The sequence below is a fragment of the Lichenostomus cassidix genome, chromosome 22, assembly GCF_008360975.1.
Source record: "Lichenostomus cassidix isolate B80296 chromosome 22, HeHo_3.0, whole genome shotgun sequence".
Classification (NCBI taxonomy): Eukaryota; Metazoa; Chordata; class Aves; order Passeriformes; family Meliphagidae; genus Lichenostomus; species Lichenostomus cassidix.
Genome location: NC_139502.1, coordinates 2,985,582 through 3,000,429, shown reverse-complemented (window position 1 = coordinate 3,000,429; position 14,848 = coordinate 2,985,582). Strand labels below are relative to the sequence as shown.

Sequence of the window (14,848 nt, the reverse complement as noted above, 5' to 3'; positions counted from 1 at the left end):
CCAGGTTCTGGAATGGAAACGCACTCATTTTGAGGGCAGAGGGTGAAATTTTTGGTGTGAAATTGAGGAGAGGAGAGGAGAGGAGAGGAGAGGAGAGGAGAGGAGAGGAGAGGAGAGGAGAGGAGAGGAGAGGAGAGGAGAGGAGAGGAGAGGAGAGGAGAGGAGAAAAGAGAACAAAACATCCCCACAACCTCAAGAACATGAGGCACCAACCTTGAGCAGAGCCTCATCCCTGGGACATGTTTTTGTTAACTAAGTTGTAACCTTTTTGGGGGAGAGGTAATTAGAATCAGGGGGCAATTGCTTCATTTGTTAGGTTTCTTCTTGGGGGATTTTAGATAGAAATGCTAATTGGTGAGGTCCATAAATTGTATACTCATAGTACTGTCGCTGTTGAGCCGCTAGCAGAGAAGAAATCCCAGATTCTCAGAGTGGCAAGAAAAGAGAGATTTATTATTTTGATTCCAACTTATATAGACTTTTCAGAGGTCACCCAGATTGGTCAGTCAGAAACCTCCCCCTAGGCCTGACTGGCCAGGCCTGAACTGTCCACATCTCGAGAAACTGTTTTTAATAACATCCAAACTTTATCTTTGTTTATAAAACACAGAAGAAGTTCTCATGGGAAAACCTGTGCTAGCCACAGAGTACCAGCTCTCTCTTTTTCTGTTGTGGTTCCAATTTGACAAAAGTGCACCTGAGATCCTATTAAACCAAGGTAATTCCCTTTTCCCTACACTGCAGTGTCTGTGTCTCAATTTTACCAGCATTTTAGGCCTCACTGAGACTCAGAGATCATCTCCTGAGATCATCACTCAGCCTTTCTCCCCAAACCTCACCAATCCCATTAATTACCTGTGGCTAGCACAGCTCTTTCCCGTGAGAACTTTCTCCTGTGTTTTATAAACAAAGATAAAGTTTGGATGTTATTAAAAACAGTGTCTCGAGATTTGGACAGTTCAGGCCTGGCCAGTCAGGCCTAGGGGGAGGTTTCTGACTGACCAATCTGGGTGACCTCTGAAAAGTCTATATAAGTTGGAATCAAAATAATAAATCTCTCTTTTCTATGCCACGCTGAGAATGCAGGATTTCTCCTCTGCATTTGTCAAAAAATGTCATTTTTTGTGACAAATGCAATCTCTCTGCTTCGCTGTGTAATCCTATTCTAGGCCTAGCAATCCAAAATATTAAAAAAAAACCCCAAAAAATCCCCTAATAGGTTCTTCACAGATAATATCTGAACTGGAATTGCTTCTTTATAGCCTCGAATGGTTTTCACTTTAAAGCACTGATGTCACTAAAAAAAAAAAAATCACAAAAAAATGTCATTTTGTGCAGCTTTGAAGTGTCTGTGACTTAAAAACAACTAATTCACCCCAAAAAGCTCCTTAACCTGCAGGGTGAGCAGCAGAACATCATTAATAAAGTTGTTTTATCACCAAAAAATAATAAAATTTTATTTTAATAGAGTTTTATTACCAAAAAAGCTCAGGACCTGGCAGGCTGAGGGAGAATTTTTTCTTCTCTTGCTGCAAAAAAAAGATAATTTATTTAATTTTATTCATCCTTTAGGAGTTTCTGGACAGACAGATGGAGGAAAATAAAAATACCCTCGAGGTGAGGAGGTGAAATTCCATGGATTAAGAATAAAGTGTTGCAGGCAAAACCCTCCAAATTTGATTTTTTCCTCCCTAATAATTAAATTAATTAATAATTAATAATTAAACAATTAAACAATTGAGGCACAGAGACAGAAACAAACTCCAAGTTGACACTTCAGCGGTGGAAAATCAGAACAATTAATTTTTTCCCCAGCTGGGCTGTTTATTGCAATTATTTCAAGGTACAACAGGATATTTCTAATAATTAACAATGCTGTGCATTGATTGCTGAGCTCTCATTGGAATCAAATTCTGATTAACTGAGGATTTTGCTGATGTGGGTGATTCCCCCCTTTTTTAAAAAAAAAATAAAAATCTAAACTCAGACAAGCAGCTGAAAAGAAAGAAAAAGAGAACTTTTTCAGCACCATTTTGCCTTTGGATTCACATCGGAATTTATACAATTTTCCCTTTGAATTTACGTTACAATTTACACAATTTTCCCTTTGAATTCACATTGAAATTAATATAATTTTCCCTTTGAATTTACATTTAAATTTGCACCATTTTCCTTTTGAATTTACATTGGAATTTATATAATTTTCCCTTTGAATTCACACTGAAATGTACACCATTTTCCCTTTGAATTTCCATTGAAACATACATTTCAATTTACACCATTTCCCCTTTGAATTCACATTGGAATTTATACAATTTTCCTTTTGGATTTACCTTGGAATTTATACAATTTTCCCTTTGAATTTACATTGGAATTTATATAATTTTCCCTTCGAATTCACACTGAAATTTATACCATTTTCCCATTGAATTTACATTTAAATTTACACCATTTTCCCTTTGGATTCACATTGGAATTTATACAATTTTCCCTTTGAATTCACAGTGAAATTTACCCCATTTTCCCTTTGAATTTCCATTGAAATATACATTGCAATTTACACAATATCCCCTTCAAATTCACATTGGAATTCATAGAATTTTCTCATTGAGTTTACGTTGGAATTTATACAATTTTCCCTTAGAATTTACTTTGTAATTTACACGATTTTCCCTTTGAATTCACATTGGAATTAATGCAATTTTCCCTTTGAATTTACATTGGAATTTATATAATTTTCCCTTCAAATTCACACTGAAATTTATACCATTTTCCCTTTGAATTTACATTAAAATTTACACCAGTTTCCTTTTGAATTTACATTGGAATTTACACCATTTTCCCTTGGAATTTCCATTGAAATATGCATTGCAATTTACACCATTTTCCCTCTGAATTCTCATTGGAATGTATGCAATTTTCCCTTTGAATTTCCATTGAAATTTATACAATTTTCACTTTGAATTTACACCATTTTCCTTTGAATTCACATTTCAATTTACACCCTTTAAATTCACATTGGAATTTATACGGTTTTCCCTTTGAATTTACACTGAAATTTATACAATTTCCCCTTTAAAATTACATTGCAATTTACATGATTTTCCCTTTGAAATTACATTGGAATTTATACAATTTTCCCCATGAATTCCCATTGGAATGTATGCAATTTTCTCTTTGAATTTCCATTGAAATTTATACAATTTTCTCTTTGAATTTACATTGGAATTTATATAATTTTTCCTTTGAATTTACATTGGAATTTATAAAATTTTCCCTTTGAATTCACATTGAAATTTATACCATTTTCCCTTTGAATTCACATTGAAACATACATTGCAATTTACACCATTTCCCCTTTAAATTCACATTGGAATTCATACAATTTTCCTTTTGGATTTACATTGGAATTTATACAATTTTCCCTTTGAATTCACATTGGAATTAATACAATTTTCCCTTTGAATTCACATTGGAATTTATATAATTTTCCCTTTGAATTCACACTGAAATTTATACCATTTTCCCATTGAATTTACATTTAAATTTACACCGTTTTCCTTTGAATTTACATTGGAATTCATACATTTTCCCTTTGAATTTACATTGCAATTTGCACCATTTTCCCTTTGAATTCACATTGGAATTTATACAATTTTCCCTTGACATTACATTGGAATTTACACAATTTTCCTTTTGAATTTACATTGGAATTTATAGAATTTTCCCTTTGAATTCACACTGAAATTGGCACCATTTTCCCTTTGAATTTGCATTTGAATTCATACAATTTTCCTTTAAAATTGCATTGCAATTTACATGATTTTCCCTTTGAAATTACATCGGAATTTATACAATTTCCCCTTTGAATTTCCATTGAAATTTCCACAATTTTCACTTTGAATTTACATTGCAATTTATACTATTTCCCTTCAAATTCACATTGGAATTTACACCATTTTCCCTTCGAATTTACGTTCAAATTTACACATCAAAGCCACCCTGACACCCTTGGGGTGTTTAATTTTCCCTTCAAGTGGAGAATTCCATCCCATGGATCAGGAATAATTCCTGGTGGAACAACAACCCTCAATCCCACTTTTTATATTTAGAAAAATCCCTTTAAATTATTTCCTATTTCAAAGGGAAAAGGCATCGATTTGTTATCACATCCCATAATCCTCCCAAAATCCAAATTAACGCCTCGAAAACACAATTCAATTTACCTTCCCTGAAGAGAATTCCCAGTTTGCCTTAAAAAGAAATTTTTAAGCATTTCATAAGACAAGAATTCATCGCAATGTCTTAAGAAGAAATCGTTGTAATTTCAATAAATTAACCCAAATATTCCTTACAGAATTTATTTCATTTTATTTCACTTTATTTCACAGAAATTATTTCACTTCCACTCACTTCAACCTCACATCCTGACTTCCCAAATTATCATTTTTTGGGGGGGAAATTCAGATTTTTCCCCAATTATTTTGCACCACCAACAGATTTTTGTGCGAAGAGAGAAAACTGAGATAAGAATTCTCACCCAAAGCAAGAAACCCGAGAAGAAAATCCTCTTTGCTGCTCAGTCCTTCACTTCTGAAAGGAATAAAATAACTTTTCGGAGCCTCAGGGTTGCTGTCAGAATAAGAACATTAAAGATTAAAAGTGGCTCTGATAGTTCAGTAATTCAGGACGATTCCTGAGCCAATATTTCATTTATTCAAAGCCCTACAAGAACTGCAATCCAACCCTAAAAAAGCTAAAAAGCTCTTAAATCATCCTAAATATCTAAAACCCAGCAGGGTTTTGTGGTTGAGAGTAAACCAGCTTTGTCCTTAAGAGGAAAAATGACATTTTTATCATCTTTCCTTGTTTTATTCCCCAACTTTTATCCCACTTTTTAGGGGAAGTTGGTGTAACTCCAACCTGGCTGGATAAACAGCAGAAATGTTTGAATAATTCTTCCTAACATGAGATTCAACCCTCTTGGCTCTCAGGAAAAATAGGGAAAAAATCCACAGAGATGATGAAATATTGTCCAGGGAATGGGAGGAATGTGGAACAGGGAGAATTACTGCAAAACTTGAGGAATTTTTATGGGAATTTTTTTTAATTTTTGTGGGAACTTGGCAAATTTTCATGGGAACTCTGTGAATTTTCATGGGAACTCTGTGAATTGTCATGGGAACTTTGTGAATTTTCATGGGAATTCTGTGAATTTTCATGGGAATTCTGTGAATTTTCGTGGCAACTTCATGAATTTTCATGGGAACTTTGAATTTTCATGGTAACTTCATGAATTCTCACGGGAACTTCACAAATTTTCGTGGGATCTTCATGAATTTTCATGGGAACTTTTGAATTTCCATGGGAACTTTGCGAATTTTCACGGGAACTTTGCGGATTTTCATGAGAACTTCATGAATTTTCATGTGAACTTTGTGAATTTCCATGGGAACTTCGTGAATTCTCATAGGAACTCCTTGAATTTCCATGGGAACGTCACAAATTTTCGTGGGCACTTTGTGAATTTCCATGGCAACTTCGTGAATTTTTCATGGGAACTTCGCAAAATTTCATGGGAACCTCGTGAATTTTCATGGGAACTCCATGAATTCTCATGGGAACTTCATGAATTCTCATGGTAATTTCACAAACTTTTATGGGAACTTTGTGAATTTTCATGGGAACTTTGTAAATTTTTGTGGGATCTCCATGAATTCTCACGGGAACATCACGAATTTTCAAGGGATCTTCTCGAATTTTCATGAGAACTTCACTAATTTTCATGGGAATTTTGCAAATTTTCATGGGAACTTCATGAATTTTCATGGGAACTTCGTGAATTTTCATGGGAACTTTGTGATTTTTCACGGGAACTTTTTGAATTCTCATGGGTACTCCGTGAATTTTCATGGGAACTTCACAAATTTTCGTGGGATCTTCATGAATTTTCATGGGAACTTCATGAATTTTTCATGGGAACTTTGCGAATTTTCACGGGAACTTTGTGGATTTTCATGGGAACTTCGTGAATTTTCGTGGCAACTTTGAGAATTTTCATGAGAACTTCATGAATTCTCATGGGAACTTCGTGAATTCTCATAGGAACTTGGCGAATTTTCATGGGAACGATGAGAATTTCTATGGGAACTTCTCGAATTTTCATGGTAATTTCATGAATTCACCTGGGAACTCCGGGAATTTTCTTGGGAACTTTGTAAATTTTCATGGGAACTTTGTGAATTTTTATGGGAGCTTTGAATTTTCATGGTAACTTCATGAATTCTCATGGGAATTCTGTGAATTTTCATGGGAACTTGGTGAATTCTCATAGGAACTTGGCGAATTTTCATGGGAACGATGAGAATTTCCATGGGAACTTCATGAATTTTCTTGGGAACTTTGTAAATTTTCATGGGAATTTTATGAATTTTTATGGGAACTCTGAATTTTCATGGTAACTTCATGAATTCTTATGGGAACTTCACAAATTTTCGTGGGATCTTCATGAATTTTCATGGGAACTTTTGAATTTCCATGGGAACTTTGCGAATTTTCACGGGAACTTTGCGGATTTTCATGGGAACTTCGTGAATTTTCGTGGCAACTTTGAGAATTTTCATGGGAACTTCATGAATTCTCATGGGAACTTGGCGAATTCTCATAGGAACTTGGCGAATTTTCATGGGAACGATGAGAATTTCCATGGGAACGTCTCGAATTTTCATGGTAATTTCATGAATTCTCATGGGAACTCCATGAATTTTCGTGGGAACTTTGTGAATTTTCATGGGAACTCTGAATTTTCATGGCAACTTCGTGAATTTTCTTGGGACCTTTGAATTTTCGTGGTAACTTCATGAATTCTCACGGGAACTCCTTGAATTTTCATGGGAACTTTGTAAATTTTCGTGGGATCTTCATGAATTTTCATGGGAACTTCATCAATTTTCATGGGAACTTTGCAGATTTTCATGGGAGCTTCGTGAATTTTCGTGGCAACTTTGAGAATTTTCATGAGAACTTCATGAATTCTCATGGGAACTTCGTGAATTTTCATAGGAACTTTGCGAATTTTCATGAGAACATCTTGAATTTTCATGGGATCTTCATGAATTCTCATGGGAACTCCACGAATTTTCATGGGAACTTTGTGAATTTTCATGGGAACTTGGTGAATTCTCATAGGAACTTGGCGAATTTTCATGGGAACGATGAGAATTTCCATGGGAACTTCATGAATTTTCATGGTAATTTCATGAATTCACCTGGGAACTCCGGGAATTTTCATGGGAACTTTGTGAATTTTCATGGGAACTCTAAATTTTCATGGCAACTTCGTGAATTTTCTTGGGAACTTTGAATTTTCATGGTAACTTCATGAAGTCTCATGGGAACTCCTTGAATTTTCATGGGAACTTCACAAATTTTCGTGGGATCTTCATGAATTTCCACGGGAACTTTGCGAATTTTCACGGGAACTTTGCGGATTTTCATGAGAACTTCGTGAATTTTCAAGGCAACTTGGCGAATTTTCATGGGAACTTCGTGAATTTTCATAGGAACTTGGCGAATTTTCATGGGAACGATGAGAATTTCCATGAGAACTTCTCGAATTTTCATGGTAATTTCATGAATTCACCTGGGAACTCCGGGAATTTTCATGGGAACTTTGTGAATTTTTATGGGAATTCTGTGAATTTTCAGGGGAAGTTTTTTGAATTTTCATGGGAACTTTATGAATTCTCATGGGAACTTGGCAAATTTCCATGGAAACTTCATGAATTTTCATGGGAACTTCACAGATTTTAATGGGAACTTTGCGAATTTTTATAGGAACTTTGCGAACTTTCATGGGAACTCCATGAATTTTCATGGGAACTTCATGAATTTTCATGGGGATTTCATTAATTCTCATGGGAACTTTGTGAATTTTCATGGTAACTTCATGAATTCTCATGGGAACATCTCGAATTTTCATGGGAACGATGAGAATTTCCATGAGAACTTCTCGAATTTTCATGGGAATTTCATGAATTCACCTGGGAACTCCGGGAATTTTCATGGGAACTTTGTGAACTTTTATGGGAATTCTGTGAATTTTCACGGGAATTTTTTTTGAATTTTCATGGGAACTTGGCGGATTTTCACGGGAACTTTGCGGATTTTGATGGGAACTTCATGAATTTTCATGGCAACTTCACAGATTTTAATGGGAACTTTGCAGATTTTTATGGGAACTTTGCAGATTTTTATGGGAACTTTGCGAACTTTCATGGGAACTCCATGAATTTTCAAGGGAACTTCAAGAATTTTAATGGGGATTTCATTAATTCTCATGGGAACTTTGTGAATTTTCATAGTAACTTTGAATTTTCATGGTAACTTCATGAATTCTCATGGGAACTCCGTGAATTTTCATGGGAACTTCGGGAATTTTCAAGGGAACTCCATGGATTTCCATGGGAACTTCACAAATTTTCATGGTATCTCTGTGAATTTTCATGGGAACTTTGAGAATTTTCTGGGGAACTTTGCAAATTTTCAATGGAACTTTGCAAATTTTCATGGGAACTTCATGAATTTCCATGGGAACTGTCTGAATTTCCATGGGAACTTCTCAAATTTTCATGGGATCTTCATGAATTCTCATGGGAACTTTGTGAATTTTCATGGGAACTTTGAATTTTCATGGGAACTTCATGAATTCTCATGGGAACTCCGTGAATTTTCACGGGAACTTCGTGAATTTTCACAGCAACTTTGAAAATTTTCACGGACACTTCCCAGATTTTCATGAGAACTTCACTAATTTTCATGGGAATTTTGCAAATTTTCATGGGAACTTCATGAATTCTCATGGGAACTCCGTGAATTTTCGTGGGAACTTTGTGAATTTTTGTGAGAACTCCCTGAATTCTCATGGTATCTCTGTGAATTTTCATGGGAACTTTGAGAATTTTCATGGGAACTTCGTGAATTTCCATGGGAACATCATTTTGGGGTTTTTTTTTTTGGTTTGGTTGGGTTTTTTGGGTGTTTTTTGTTTGGTTTTTTTTGTTGTTTGGAGGTTTTTTGGTTTGTTTTGTTCAATCTCATCTCACAGAGCAAATCACCAACCCGGCAGAGTGAAAATCCCATTTTTTCCATCCCACTCGGGAAGTTGGGATGTTTCCAAGGGGAATCCATCTCTGTATTTATCTCATTTCCTGCTAAACGAAATTCCAGATATAATTACACACTCTGGCAAAAATCACTGCAGCTCAGCACAACCACCTCTGCTCCACCTCCTTCTTTTTGCTCCTGTCAAGAAGAGAAAAAAAAATATTTCAGGGATGCAAATGAAGAGTTCATTTATCCCAAATCATCAATTACAGGAATTAGCAATCCGGCAGCAAGTTAAATAATAATTAACTGTTATTATGGCTGCTGGGAAAATAATATTTCAGGGATATCTGGGGGGAAAAAAATAGCAAATATTGATGGTGTTTGTCACAAGCTGTTAAAGTCACATCAGGAATTCCACAAACCAAAAAAAAATTCTTTTCCAAGGAGTCCTCAGGTGTCATTTCAAGAGCTGGGAGTGCTTTGAGCAGCAGGGAAATCATGGCAAAAATTCACTTTTACACAGTTTCCAGACCCTTGGGAAATCCAGGGATCCAAATTAAGAAAATCGCAATAAAAATTCATCTTTTCACCACTTTCAGACCCTTAGGAATTCCAGAGATGCAAACAAAAAAATTCGTAACAAAAATTCACCTTTTCACCATTTCTGGACCCTTGGGAAATCCAGGGATCCAAATTAAGAAAATCATGGCAAAAATTCACCTTTTCACAACTTCCAAAGCCTTAGGAATTCCAGGGATGCAAAGAAAAAATTTCATAACAAAAATTCCCATTTTCACCAATTCCAAACCCTCAGGAATTCCAGGTTTCCACTTTTTTCTCCCCTTGTAAATTGGAACAATTCCTTGGTTCCATCCTTGGAATTCCTGTCAGCATTGGGGTGTTTGGATTTATAAATTCTCCTGCTGGATTTGGATTCCAATTAGTGGAGTGGCTGATTTGCTCTAATTACAGCAGGGATGTAAATGAAGAAAATCATGGCAAAAAATCACCTTTGCACTTCTTCAAAAGCCTTAGGAATTCCAGGGATGTGAATGAAGAATATCACAGCAAAAATTCAGCTTTTCACTACTTCCAGAGTCTTAGGAATTCCAGGGATGTGAATGAAGAAAATCACGACAAAAAACCCACAAAAAAAACCCAAACCAACACCACCAACCCACAAACCCCAAAAAAAAACCAACCCACCAACCCACAAAAAAAACCCAAAACAAAACAACACCAAACCACAACCCACCACCCCACCACCCAAACACAAAAAAAACACCCAAACCACAACCACCCAAACCCCCCCCACCAAAAAACCCCCAACCACACAACAACCCCACAAACACAAACAAAACCACCCCCACCCCACCAACCCACCCAAACCCAAAAAACAAACCAAACACCCCACAAACAAAACAACCCAAAAAACAACCCAACACAAACACACACCACCAAAAAAACACAAAAAACAAACAACACCCAAACACAAACAACAACACACACAAAAAAAAAAAAAAAAAAAAAAAAAAAAAAAAAAAAACCAAACACAAAACATTCATATCACACAGCAATAATAATAATATTGTTATTATTAAAATAATAAACTCAAATGCACAGGATAACTCTATTTTCATATCACACAGCAATAATGATAATAATATAGTTATTATTTAAATAATAAACTCATTCATATTGAGATTTTCCCAGGTCCTTTAGGGTGAAAATGGTTTTTTGTCAGAGCCAAGGTCAGTCCTGCAACCTGCAGCTTCAATAGCCCTGAGCTGCTTTTTCTGCTGCAAAAAACAAAGGGGGAAAGGAAAATCCAAAAGGATTTGCATGGAATTTCCCACTTGGAAGTTTCTTCTTTGGAAGAAACTTTCTTTCCTTGGAAGAAATTCAGGAAGTGGAATAAAGTCAATTCACTTCAGTGGAATAAACTCAATTCACTTCAGTGGAATAAACTCAAACTCACGGAGTTCTGTGGGCAAAAATAACCTGAAAATCAGGAGAAATGTGCATTTTAACCCTCGACCTTTAGCTCAACCTGTTCTGCTTCTGTCTCTCCAGCTCTGATAAGAGTAAAAGAAATTCTGAAATGATTTCATTGACGCCTAAAAACTGAAATAAACACCGAGGAGTGGAGTCACCGTGGAACCTCTGAGAGCTGGGTGGGATTGTGGGATTTTGGGATTTTGTCAGAGCCAAGGTCAGTCCTGAAAGCTGCAGCTTCAATAGCCCTGAGCTGCTTTTTCTGCTGCAAAAAACAAAGGGGGAAAGGAAAATCCAAAAGGATTTGCATGGAATTTCTTCCTTGGAAGTTTCTTCTTTGGAAGAAACTTTCTTTCCTTGGAAGAAATTCAGGGAGTGGAATGAACTCAATTCACTTCAGTGGAATGAACTCAATTCACTTCAGTGGAATGAACTCAAACTCACAGAGTTGTGTGGACCAAAAAAAACCCTGAAAATCAGGAGAAATGTGCATTTTAACCCTCGACCTTTAGCTCAACCTGTTCTGCTTCTGTCTCACCAGCTCTGATAAGAGTAAAAGAAATTCTGAAATGATTTCATTGACACCTAAAAACTGAAGTAAACCCCGAGGAGTGGAGTCACCATGGAACCTCTGAGAGCTGGGTGGGATTGTGGGATTTTGGGATTTTGTCAGAGCCAAGGTCAGTCCTACAACCTGCAGCTTTAATTGCCCTGAGCTGCTTTTTCTGCTGCAAAAAACAAAGGCTGAAAAGAAAATCAAAAAAGATTTGTGTGGAATTTCCCACTTGGAGAAGGAGGATCCAGGAGTGGAATAAACTCAACTCACCTCAGTGGAATAAAATCAAACTCACTTCAGCAGAATAAACTCAAACTCACAGAGTTGTGTGGACCAAAAAAACCCTGAAAAGCAGGAGAAATGTGAATTTAAACCCTCGACCTTTAGCTCAACCTGTTCTGCTTCTGTCTCACCAGCTCTGAAAACAGTAAAAGAAAACCCTAAATTTATAATATAAAAGATTTAAAACTGAAGTACATCCCGAGGAGTGAGGTCACCGTGGAACACCTGAGACCTGGGAGGGATTTTTGGGATTTCCTGCCCAGAACAACTCCATTGTTTTCCCTGGAATTCCATGGGCAGCCTGGCACTGGGCTGGGAGGATTTTTTGGAGCAGGTGGATCTGGAATTTTGGTTCCTCCCCATCTCCCATCTCACTTTTCCAGAGAAAGTGGAGATAAAATGCTGGTGAGACACACAAACAAGCTGGGATGGAGCTGGGAGAACTCAGACTTTTCTATTCATGGGTTTAGGATGAAAAGGGGAAATTCCTTCTGCTCTCCACCAAACTGAGGTGCTGAAGTCGTTCAGGACAAGAAAAGTTCTACAGCAGCCTCAGCTGTGATTTGGTGAAAACACTCAGAAAAGCAAAACAGGTGTCAAATTTGAGGTTTTGATGAATCTTTTTGCCCTGAAAGACTCAATTTCAGCATTTTCATTGCCCTTTGGTTTCTTTTCCATCCTCCTGGGAATCCAAGGCAGCAGCCTGACTTTGATGAAAACACTCAGAAAAGCAAAACAGGTGTCAAATTTAAGGTTTTGGTGAATCCTTTTGCCCTGAAAGACTCAATTTTGGCATTTTCATTGCTCTTTGGTTGCTTTTCCATCCTCCTGCCCATCCAAGGCAGCAGCCTGACTTTGGTGAAAACACACAGAAAAGCAAAAAGGTGTCAGATTTTAAATTCTGGTGAACCTTTTGCCCTGAAAGTCTCAATTTCAGCATTTTCATTGCCCTTTGGTTGCTTTTCCATCCTCCTGGGAACCCAAGGCAGCAGCCTAACTTTTGTAAAAACACTCAGAAAAGCAAAAAGGTGTCAGATTTCAAATTCTGGTGAATTCTTTTGCCCTGAAAGACTCAATTTAAGCATTTTTAATTGCTCTTTGGTTGCTTTCAAGGCTGTGTCCCCCGAGCTCCAGCTGGATCCTCACCATCCTCACCTTCCCTTTTTATCATCATCAGCAGCAGCTCTGATCTCCTCCTCCCTCTGGCTCTCCAGAAACAGCCAAACAATACCATAAAACTCTCTCCCGTCGCCCAAACTGCCCCATTTTTTACTCTATTTAATTTAACACGATTTCTCTGTTCCTACAAGTTCCAGTCACTTAACTGCCATGCTGCCTGCGAGGGCTGCAGAGGGATGGGGCTGAGAGCCAGGGCAATAAAATCAGTAAAATCAGTAAAATCTCTGTTTTCAGCTCAGCCACGACTCCACCTGCTGCTCCAGCAGCTCTCTGGTCAGGAGTTTGGAATTTCCTGTGATGCCTGATGGCTTTTTGCATTTTTTGTGCCATTTTATACATTTTTATACCCTTTTTCTGTTTTCTGTACCCTTTATACACTCCTTGTACCCTTAGCCAGCATGGTTGGAATTTTTGTAATTTGATATTTTAGCTTAGTTTGGGTCTAGAGCAAGGCAGAAAAACCAAATATTGACAGTTAGAGGCAAAGAGAGCTCTGTGCTATCAAAAACTCAAGATTCAACCTTGGTTGAAATCTCCTCCCAGGAATATAATTTGAATAAATATATATTTGGAATATAACTGAGCTCTAACCTCATTTAGGGGGCAGTGATTAAAACAGGGGGACAATGACTTCATTTATTAGGTTTTTTATTGGGGGATTTTCACAGATCTGCTAATCTGCAAAGTCCATAAAATTGTATACAAAATGTGCATCTCAGTGTGTTCCACCTTTGCAGAGCTGTGCACCTCAAATCCTGCTAAACACCAAAATAAAACCCTTTTACCCCTTTTGAACTGGTTTCCCCACAGCTCTGTGAGTTTCCCCATGGGTTTCCCTGTGGTTCTGTAGGTTTCCTCACTGCTCTGTGGGTTTCCCTGTGGGTTTCCCTGTGGTTCTGTGGATTTTCTGTGGGTTTCCCCATGACTTTGTGGGTTTCCCCATTGCTCTGTGGATTTCCCCATGCGGATCTCCCTGTGGCTCTGTGGGTTTCCCCACAGCTCTGTGAGTTTCCCTATGGGTTTTCCTGTGGCTCTATGGATTTTCTTTGGGTTTACCCATGACTTTGTGGGTTTCCAATTTCTCTGTGGGTTTCCCTGCAGGTTTCCTCACAGCTCTGTGGGTTTCCCTATTTCCCTGTGGATTTCCCCATGTGGACTTCTCTGTGGCTCTGTGGGTTCCCCCACAGCTCTGTGGGTTTCCTAGTTGCTCTGCAGGTTTCCCTTTGGGTTTCCCTATTTCTCTGTGGGTTTCCCCACAGCTCTGTGGTTTTCCCTATGGGTTTTCCTGTGGCTCTATGGATTTTCTTTGGGTTTACCCATGGCTTTGTGGGTTTCCCCATAGCTCTGTGGGTTTCCCCATGTGGGTTTCCCTGTGGTTCTGTGGGTTTCCCCACAGCTCCATGGGTTTCCTAATTTCTCTGTGGGTTTCCCTACAGGTTTCCCTGTGGCTCTATGGATTTTCTGTGAGTTTCCCCATGACTTTGTGGGTTTCTCCATTGCTCTGCAGGTTTCCCTGTGGGTTTCCTCACAGCTCTGTGGGTTTCCCTTTGGGTTTCCCCCTGACTTTGTGGGTTTCCCCATTGCTCTGTGGGTTTCCCTTTGAGTTTCCCTCTGAATTTGTGGGTTTCCCCATAGCTCCGTGGGTTTCCCCATGGGTTTTCCTGTGGCTCTGTGGGTTTCTCCACAGCTCTCTGGGTTTCCTAATTGCTCTGTGAGTTTCCCTTTGGG

General features: G+C 37.8%; 1 long non-coding RNA gene across 1 annotated transcript in view; it reads right to left on the bottom strand.

The window, feature by feature from the left end:
• Window positions 1-432: 432 nt before the first annotated feature.
• Window positions 433-14,848, bottom strand: part of LOC146428047 (uncharacterized) — an 87,428-nt gene continuing 73,012 nt past the window's right edge. Inside the window, exon 2 of the long non-coding RNA XR_014856236.1 lies at window positions 433-478. This is a non-coding gene — a long non-coding RNA (uncharacterized LOC146428047). The remainder of the gene's footprint in view (window positions 479-14,848) is intronic.